Genomic DNA, 10051 nt, shown 5'->3' on the forward strand with positions numbered 1-10051 from the left:
TATAGTTGCCATTCATCCTCATCAAATTTAGTGCTTTCTTGATTTTGATTCTCGTCTGTGGTTTTTTCACTCTGAGTCTGAGTCTGCATATCTTCGCTGCACTATATCTCAGCGCTACCATTAGGTCCAGTAGTCCCACTGGCACTTTGGTATGAAGTGTTGCCCAAACCTCTTCTTTCACATTTGTACCTCCAGATTTGTAGTGCCCTATCGTAAGGAAAAGTGTGGACATCATACCTAGATGTATAGAGCCTCAAGCAATTTTCCAATTTTTTGTCTAGTTTGTTTCTTAGCTTTGATTTTAGGAGCCCCAAAGCACTGAAAACTCTCTCATCTTCCACTGAACCCAATATCTGTAAAGTTTTGATGCCAATAGCCAACAAGATGAGAGGGGGGGTGAATCATACAAACTTAATCCTCCATAAAATCAACAGATTCAACCTCGGTAACTTAAACTTCAGCAATATAACCAAAAACTGCTAAATATGCAAACTCATAAACACATAATCATCATAGCACATATAACACTAGATTTAACGTGGAAACTCAAATAGGGAAAAACCACTGTGGGATTTTGAACTCACTAAGAAATATACTCTTCTAGAGTATGCTCGGTTAAAAGCAAATCTTGTTAAAGATTACAAACACATTGCTAGATGTGACCCGGTTAAGGGATTTCCCTTAGATTTGTTAGGAACTTCACTTTGTTAGAAGTGACCTTCTCAAAGGATTTCAAACACTCATTTAGAATGTTACCTTGCTAGAGGGTTTACAAATAAGACTGTTAAGTCCACTCGGTTAAGAGATTTTATGTCACTTACAAAATAACAGTAATAAAATATATATACAACTTCACATCTAAAATGCTAAAGAAGATTCTATTTGCTCAAAAAAATCTTGTCATAGGACTTATCTTGTCCCTCTGCTGGGCTCCCTACTTTGTTATTCAAACAGATCTTCAAGCTTCTATGCTCGGTAATCACTATGTAGCATCCTTGTGCTTACACTTGCCCACATACATTGTTCATCAATAATTTCTTATTTATAAACAATTGCTAACCGTTGAATCTCCTTGATCACATTTCCCACAATCAATCATAGCCATCAGATCTTCAATCTTGACTAGATTCAATGTATCATTTGATCTGGAAACATTTTACCTCGCCTTGGAACTTGTAGTCCTTCCTAGGAACTTGTGCTAGGTTATTGCGGTTCAATCTACGCTGTAGATCTTTCTCCTGATTTTCCATTGCCGTAGATCCTTAACAAACTTCATGCATGGCATACCAATCATTTATTCATCTCCAACTCATCAACATCCTTCATTAAATAATTTTTTTATCCATCCAATGTGATCTGTCATAACTTTGTTGCAACACGGTAAATACTAAACTTTACTCGATAGACATTCCGCCTTCATTAACCGATATCGATAACCTTAGGGTTTACCAACTAGGTTCCTTAGGGTTTACTAACTAGGTTCCTTACTTGGTGACATAGTATAGTATTAACCTTACAATCAACAACATATGTAGGATATCAAAACAATCTAAACATCATGATCTCATCATTGTCTAACTCGGTAATAGTTGCCTATTGAATAACTTATTTCTCCCCTTATTCATCACATTCATTCTATGTCTTTTACCGACATCTTAATTCTCTTCAAATCAATCTTCTCAAGATATGGCAACATCATACTGAATCAGAAAATCAATTTCTTGACATCAATGACAAAATAATGTTATAAAGATAGTTATCATCCTTTTTTAGTTATATCAATAATCTTCAACAACCTTCTCAATATCCTTAATGAATATCAACAATCTCCTTCTATTGAAATGCCAACGATATCCCCCTTTGGCATTGATGGCAAAACCAACATTTAAATGGTAATACCAACAAGATATTCAAATTGATTCAGATTCAGATTGTTGTTAGACTTCTCCTGTTATCCTTGAGCTATTTAAAAATCATCTGAAGTCTTCTCCCTTTTGTAATCTTCTCCACCTGTCATTAGTCTTCCATTATCTTCTTCATTGAGGGCTTTACCATTCAGTCAACCATTTAATCTTCTCCCCCTTTGACAACAGTGCCAAAAAGTAAAAGAACTAAATCATGATTTTTCCCTTGTGAAGTGATTTGCCTTGCTAAGTAGCATCTCAGTCTCGGTCAGAGCAACCTTGTCTCTATTCACTATTTCTTGCACACCTTTAGAAAACCTTCTAAAGTGCGTAAATCAACATCAATCCACACATAGTATTCTATAGATTCATCGAATTGATGCTTTCACCAAATTCTGTTAGTGAGTAGAAGATAGGGGTAGGACCCCTAACCTACTTTTGAGATACTCAAAAGTGTCCCTTGGTAGTGGCTTTGTGAAGATGTCTTCTATTTGCTCCTTTGAACTGATATATTCCAGCACAACTTTCTTCTCTTGAACTTCTTCTCTGAGATATTGATACTTTATAGAGATATGCTTTTTCTTAGAGTGCATTACCGAATTCTTTGAAATGTTGATGGCACTCGTATTATCATAGAATATAGTTACTGGCTCGCTAGCTTTTTCATTTATACCTTCCAACAGTTGTTTGATCCATGCTATGTTGGTACAATTCAATGCTGCAGCGACATATTTAGCTTCTATTGTTGACTGTGAAATACATCCTTGTTTCTTACTAAGCCAACTTACTAGTCTTTCTCCTAAAAAGAAAGATCCACCACTTGTGCTTTTCCTGTCATCAATTTTGCCTACCCAATTAGTATCAGTATAAACTTTTAAATCAAAATTATTCCTCTTTTCATATACTAAGCCATAATCTTCAGTGCCTCTCAGGTATCTTAAAATTCTCTTAATTGCTGTCATATGGGTTTCCTTGGGATCTGCAAAGAATCTTGCAACAATACCTACTGTATGTGCTATATTCGGTCTACTATGCACAACATATTACAACTTTCCAATCATAGATTGGTAAAGTGTCTCATCAACAGATGCAGATTCATCATTATTTGATAATTTACAGTTAGTAGTCATAGGAGTACTTATAGGTTTTGAATCCTCCATTCCAAATTTCTTCAAGATTTCCTTTATGTACTTGGATTGAGTAATGAAAATCTCATCTTTCAATTGCAGTATCTGTAAACCTATAAAATACTTTATCTCACTGATTAATGACATCTCAAATTCTTTGCACATTTCATTTCCAAAGTTCTTGCATAAGGAGTCATTACCACAAAAAATAATATCATCAGCAAATATGGCTGAGATCAGTATTCCATTGTCCTCATCATTCTTCATGTATATATTTTTGTTTTCACTTGTCCTTATAAAACCAATCTTGATCAAATAAGAGTGCAGTCTTTCATACCATTCTCTAGGTGCTTGTTTAAGACCATATAAAGCTTTGTTCAATTTGCATACCTGATCTTTACTCTTGTCTTCAACAAATCCTTCAGGTTGTTCAATATAGACTTCTTCTTCTAGTATACCATTCAAAAATGCAGATTTAACATCCACTTGATATACCTTGAAATTTTTGAAAGCAGCATATGCCAACAATATTCTTACTCCCTCAAGTCTAGCCACAGGTGCAAAAGTCTCACCATAATCTATTCCTTCTTCTTGAGCATAACCTTTGCAAACTAGTCTTGCTTTGGTTTGAATGACCTCACCTTTTTCATTCAGCTTGTTTCTGAAAATCCACTTTGTATCGATTACATTTTTGTCCTTTGGTCTTGGGATCAGTGTCCATGTGCCATTCTTCTTGATTTGATCAATCTCTTCTGTCATAGCATTTACCCAATCTTCACTGTTAAAAGCCTCTTTTACTATTCTCGGTTCAAATTCAGATATCAGACATGTGTTCTGTCTCAGTTTGTTCCTTGTCATCACTGGATCATCCTTATCTCCTATAATCTGACTTGATGCATGATGTCTTCTGACATATTTGGCTAATATAGGCTCAGTAGGCTCTATATGATCTTCTTCATCACTCGGTAACTAGACATTATCTCCATTTTCTTCAGCAACTTTCTCAGTAGGACTTCTCGGTTGACCATAAACAAATTCTTCATAATTTTCTAGTTCTTTGAAATTTCCTTCATCGTTTCTTTCTGCAAATTCATCAATTTTCACATTTGCACTTTCTACTATTTTGTTAGATGATTTGATCAGACATTTAAATGCTTTACTTCTAGAAGAATAACCAAGAAATGTTCCTTCTTCACTTTTCTGATCAAACTTTCCATTTTTGTCATCTTTGTGAACATAACATCTACTTCCAAAGATTTTAAAATAACTTACATTAGGTTTCTTGTCATACCAGATTTCGTATGGTGTCTTCATAGTTTCTTTTTTCAGTTGTACTCGGTTCAGGGTGTAAACTACAATGTTGATTGCTTCTCTCCAAAATGTTTGAGGTACCCTCTTTTCTATCATCAGGGTTCTGGCACAATCTACAATTGATCTATTTCTTCTCTCGTCTATCCCATTTTGCTGAGGTGTTCTCGGTGCAGATAATTGCCTTTTTATACCATGATCATTGCAAAATAAGTTAAATTCATTAGAAGTGAATTCTCCTCCTCTGTCAGATCTAAGACATTTCAGTTGTCTTCCTGTTTTATTTTCAACTCTTGCCTTGTACCATTTAAACATTTGAAAAGCTTCTGATTTTTCTTTTAAAAACATAACTGACATCATCCTTGAGTAATCATCCACAAATAATATGAAATATTTATCACCATAATAACTTTGAACTTTCATGGGACCACAAAGATCAGTGTGTACAAGATCTAAAATTCCTTTAGAAGTGTAGGACTTACTTGTAAAGCTTGATCTTGTCATCTTACCCATCTGGCATCCTCAACACATAGCATTCTCAAGTTTTTCCAGACTCGATAGATCTCTTACTCGGTGCTTCTTGCTTATTTTGATCAGATTATCAAAATTTACATGAGAAAACCTTTTATGCCATAACCAGGTATCATCTATCTTAGCATAAAGACACTTATTTCGAGTTGAGTCAAGATGAAATGTATTACCTTTTGTTTGTGTCCCGGTAGCAGCTAACTTTCCATGCTTGTCATGAACTTTGACACATCCTTTCTGAAATTCTATTTGGTATCCTGTATTGTTTAGTTGTGCTACACTCAACAAATTGTATTTCAATCCTTCAACCCAGTATACATCATCACATTAGCATTGTCAAGAAGTGTGATAGAGCCTTTACCTTTCACTGGACATGGTGCATCATTACCAAATCTTACATAGCCTCCATCATAGTCTTCTAATTTAACAAACTTGTGTTTATCACCTATCATGTGATGTGAGCATCCACTGTCTATGATCCAAGAATCATTATTATTTATGTGAGATATTAGGGCTTTTTCTTCATACCTTTCTTCATCTGATCCATCTTTAATAGCCACATAAACAACTTCCTATGTATTAGTTTCATCAGATTTATCATCGTTGGATTCCTCATCAGCTACTAGGCATGTCTTTCTGTCTCTCCTTCTGAAGTCTTGGTGTCCTCTGTATTGGTTGTCTTTCTGCCTATTATCTCAGTATTCTCTCTTTTCACTAGATTCTTTGTTAGGATAGTTAGAAGCCATATGTCCTATTTTATCACAATTGAAACATTTTAAAGGTAGCTTTCCTTTATACTTACCTTTTCCTCTTGGTAACCTTCTGGCTAATAATGCTTCAAACTCTTCTTGCTTTTTGATTTCCTCATAGAGTTTGTGCACTTCTTCCATGTTCTTACAAAATCTTTCACTTGCTCCACTGTGATTCCCTTCAGATTACTTACTCATTCTATCATTGTAATCATCAGATTCACCAGTATGAAAAGAACTGAATGCAGATTCTACTTTATTTACCGAAGACCCATTGTTATCAAAATTACTTAACTCAAATCCATGTAGCTTACCAATAGTAGCATCCAAAGAAACTGGCATATTTGGTGCAGACCTTAGTTCATTTATTGCAGAGACTCGAATGGCATAAGCAGGTAGAAGGGTTCTCAACAACTTACTTGTTACATCCTTTTCTTTATTAGTTCCTCCTGCTCTTTTAATTTGATTGGCAGTCTCCTTTAACCTTGTACTATATTGGGTTATGTTCTCACCTTCATTCATTCTCATGGATTCAAGTTGTCCTCTTAGACTATCTACTTTTTCTCTTTGGACATGTTCATCACCGCCATACACAGATATAAGCTTGGTCCACATTGCTTTTGCATCATTACAACCTTCTAGGTCATTGACCTCTGAGTCGGTCAATGTTGATGTTATTTCAATCATAGCTTGAATATGTTCTTGCTTTGCCTTTATCTCTTCCAAGGTCATCGGGTTGGTTCTTGGTGGTATGTAATCATTCTCCAAATAATATGTTGCATATTCTCCAATTCCTGATAAATGCAACTTCATCCTTTTTTGCCATGTGGAGAAACTTGACTTGTTCAGCTTTGGTGCATCCGTTTTATACATCTTCGGATCTTTGCCTCAAGTACCTTTAAACTTTTCTTCCAGAGTCCAAAGCTCTAATACCAATTGTAAAGTTCTGATGCTAATATCTAACAAGATTAGAGGGGGGGGGTGAATCATACAAACTTAATCCTTCATAAAATCATTAGATTCAACCTCGGTAACTTAAACTTCAGCAATATAACCAAAAACTACTAAATATGCAAACTCATAAACATATAATCATCATAACACATATAACACCAGATTTAACGTGGAAACCCAAATAGGGAAAAACCACTGTGGGATTTTGGACCCACTAAGAAATATACTCTTCTAGAGTATGCTCAGTTAAAAGAAAATCCTGTTAAATATTACAAACACATTGCTAGATGTGACCCGGTTAAGAGATCTCCCTTAGATCTATTAGAATCTTCAGTTTGTTAGAAGTGACCTTTTCAAAGGATTTCAAACACTCATTTAGAATGTTACCTTGCTAGAGGGTTTACAAATAAGTCTGTTAAGTCCACTCGGTTAAGAGATTTTATGTCACTTACAAAATAATAGTAATAAAATATATCTGCAACTTCACATCTAAAATGCTAAAGCAGATTCTATTTGCTCCAAACAATCTTGTCATAGGACTTATCTTGTCCCTCTGTTGGGCTCCCTACTCTGTTATTCAAATAGGTCTTCAAGCTTCTGTGCTCGGTAATCACTATGTAGCATCCTTGTGCTTACACTTGCCCACATACATTGTTCATCAATAATTTCTTATTTATAAAGAATTGCTAACCACTGAATCTCCTTGATCACATTTCCCATGATCAATCATAGCCATCAAATCTTCAATCTTGACTAGGTTCAATGTACCCTTTGATCTGGAAACATTTTACCTCACCTTGGAACTTGCAGTCCTTCCTAGGAACTTGTGCTAGGTTATTGCGGTTCAATCTACACTGTAGATCTTTCTCCTGATTTTCCATTACCGTAGATCCTTAACAGACTTCATGCGCGACATACCAATCATTTATTCATCTCCAACTCATCAGTGTCCTTCACTAAATAATGCTTTTATCCATCCAATGCGATCTATCATAACTTGGTTGCAACTTGATAAATACTAAACTTTACTCGGTAGACATTCCACCTTCATTAACCGATATTGATAACCTTAGGGTTTACCGACTAGGTTCCTTGCTCAGTGACATAGTATAGTATTAACCTTACAATCAACAACATGTGTAGGATATTAGATTAATCTAAACATCATGATCTCATCATTGTCTAACTCGGTAATAGTTGCCCATTGAATAACTTATTTCTCCCCTTATTCATCACATTCTTTCTATGTCTTTTGCCAACATCTTAATTCTCTTCAAATCAATCTTCTCAAAATATGGCAACATCATACTAAATCAGAAAATCAATTTCTTGACATTAATGACAAAATAATGTTATAAAGATAGTTATCATCCTTTTTCAGTTATATCAATAATCTTCAACAACCTTCTCAATATCCTTAATGAATATCAACAATCTCCTTCTATTGAAATGCCAACAATATCATGGTAAGACATAAATCAGCAAGCTTCACATATTCTGTCATTGAATCACTCAAGGATGGTTTCTCAGCTATATATTTCCAAAGCCTTGTTACTGATCCCTCTTTGCAGGGCTTCTTCATTATGGCATATTGTTGTTTCATAGTGTATGCAAAATGAGATGATTGCTCTCGAAGATGATTTTTGTCTAATATTCCATTTATAGTTACTCTATTAAATTCTTTGGATATGCAAAATTATTTTATCAAAGTCAGTAGCTTACTTCAAAAATCAGATGCACTATTGAGGCTCCAATAATGAGGAAACGCAATAGACATGGCTTTGAGTAGGTTGTCAGGAGGGAATCTCCTTCTAATTTGTGAGGAAAGATCATATGCAATTTTCTTCACAGAAGTAGTTACAGTCTCAAAAATCTTGTCGAAATCTTCCTTTGTAACTTTTGCTAGTTTCTTCCTAGGGCGCTTTCTTGGTTCCTTGAGGTTGACTGTGGCATAGAAGTGCATTGGTATCTCAACTCCTCAAACATTGGCACATACCTCCCCATCTGCACTATTTTGTAAAAAGTTATCAGGATTGTTCAATTCTGTGAGTGTCTACCACTTAACAAATTTTTCATCAGATAGTGTTGGTTGATTTCGATAGAGATTGTCGAGGGTCATGTATGTTATCTTACGCAGTGTAGCATATTCTGCAATATACAGAGCTCTTTTTTGGGCAGCCTTCATAATATTCCTCATTTCCTCTAGCATGGGCAGAAGAGCTACTAAAGTTAAGAGTCTCTCTAAATTACTTAACCTGCCAAGAAGTTTAGGAAATTTCGGTTGATCTGATTTGTCACGAGTTGTGTGAAATAGTCCAATCAAGGATGGATATTCTGAAAACACTCGATGCGTTGGACCATCCAAAGAGATCCATCTGGTATCATTATCCTTGAGAAGCTTGTTCCCATCAGTTAATCCATCAACAAAGTGTTGAAATTCCATAAATCGTTTGGGACTTCGACAGAAGTGTGAGTAGAGCTCTCTGATTAAAATTTCAATTTTTTTTAACCGAAGCAAACTTGCTCACAATTCCAAAAGCTAGATTCATTCTGTGAGCCATGCAGTGAATTGCAGTAATGTACAGTGCAAATGAAGTTTCAATCTTTGTACAAAGACCATTCCTGTGACCTTGTATTATTGAAGCTCCATTTGCTCCAACACAAACCAATTTTTTGGCTACCGTCATGTCATCCATACCTCCATATTCAATTAAACTTCTCTTTATTAGTTGAAATAAATTTTTCGCTATCGTACTCTCCTTCATTTTACCAACAGAGAGTAGATGAGGTTGGCGGGTATGATTCTCTACAGTATAAACATGCATGCATACCCATGAAGTATTGTCTACTGTCGTAACTTCATCTAAAGAAAATGCAATAAAGTTTGACTCTCTTATTTTTTCATGTACATCTTCTTTTTCAACCTTAGCAAGACAACTTGCCCATTCCTATCCACTGTTTACTGACCAGTGTCTATTAGGATAGTTAGAAACTTTCAAAAAGTGTAATAAACCACTAATTGATGGGAAATCTGTCATAGCATGCCCTCTGCTCAAAATATGAAAAACAACGCTTAACTGAACAACTTTTCCCAGTTGTTCTATTTGCATTGCTTTTCCAAAAACAACTTCAATAGAACCTTTAACTTCAGCAGGCTTCGTCTGTAATTTCTCATGAAAATAATACTATTCGGCATTCCTCACATGCTTACATTCATCCTTTGTTTTCTATCTTATCACTGATTTTTCAACCCCGTTTATCATTTGTTTTTCATAAACTTTACCCATATGCTTTTCTATGGTGTCAAATTTTAGCTGCAATCTAATTTCCTTGTTATGTTTCCAAGTGCAAATCTTACACCTACATTCTATTGGAGGCTCACCTTCAATTGGATTCTTGACTGGTTCAATGAATGGATACTTTGATGCCCAATTAATTTGAAAATTCCTCACTGACATATCCCACTCCCGATCCTTTTTTG

Source organism: Cryptomeria japonica, chromosome 10 (genome assembly GCF_030272615.1).
Source record: "Cryptomeria japonica chromosome 10, Sugi_1.0, whole genome shotgun sequence".
Lineage (NCBI taxonomy): Eukaryota > Viridiplantae > Streptophyta > Pinopsida > Cupressales > Cupressaceae > Cryptomeria > Cryptomeria japonica.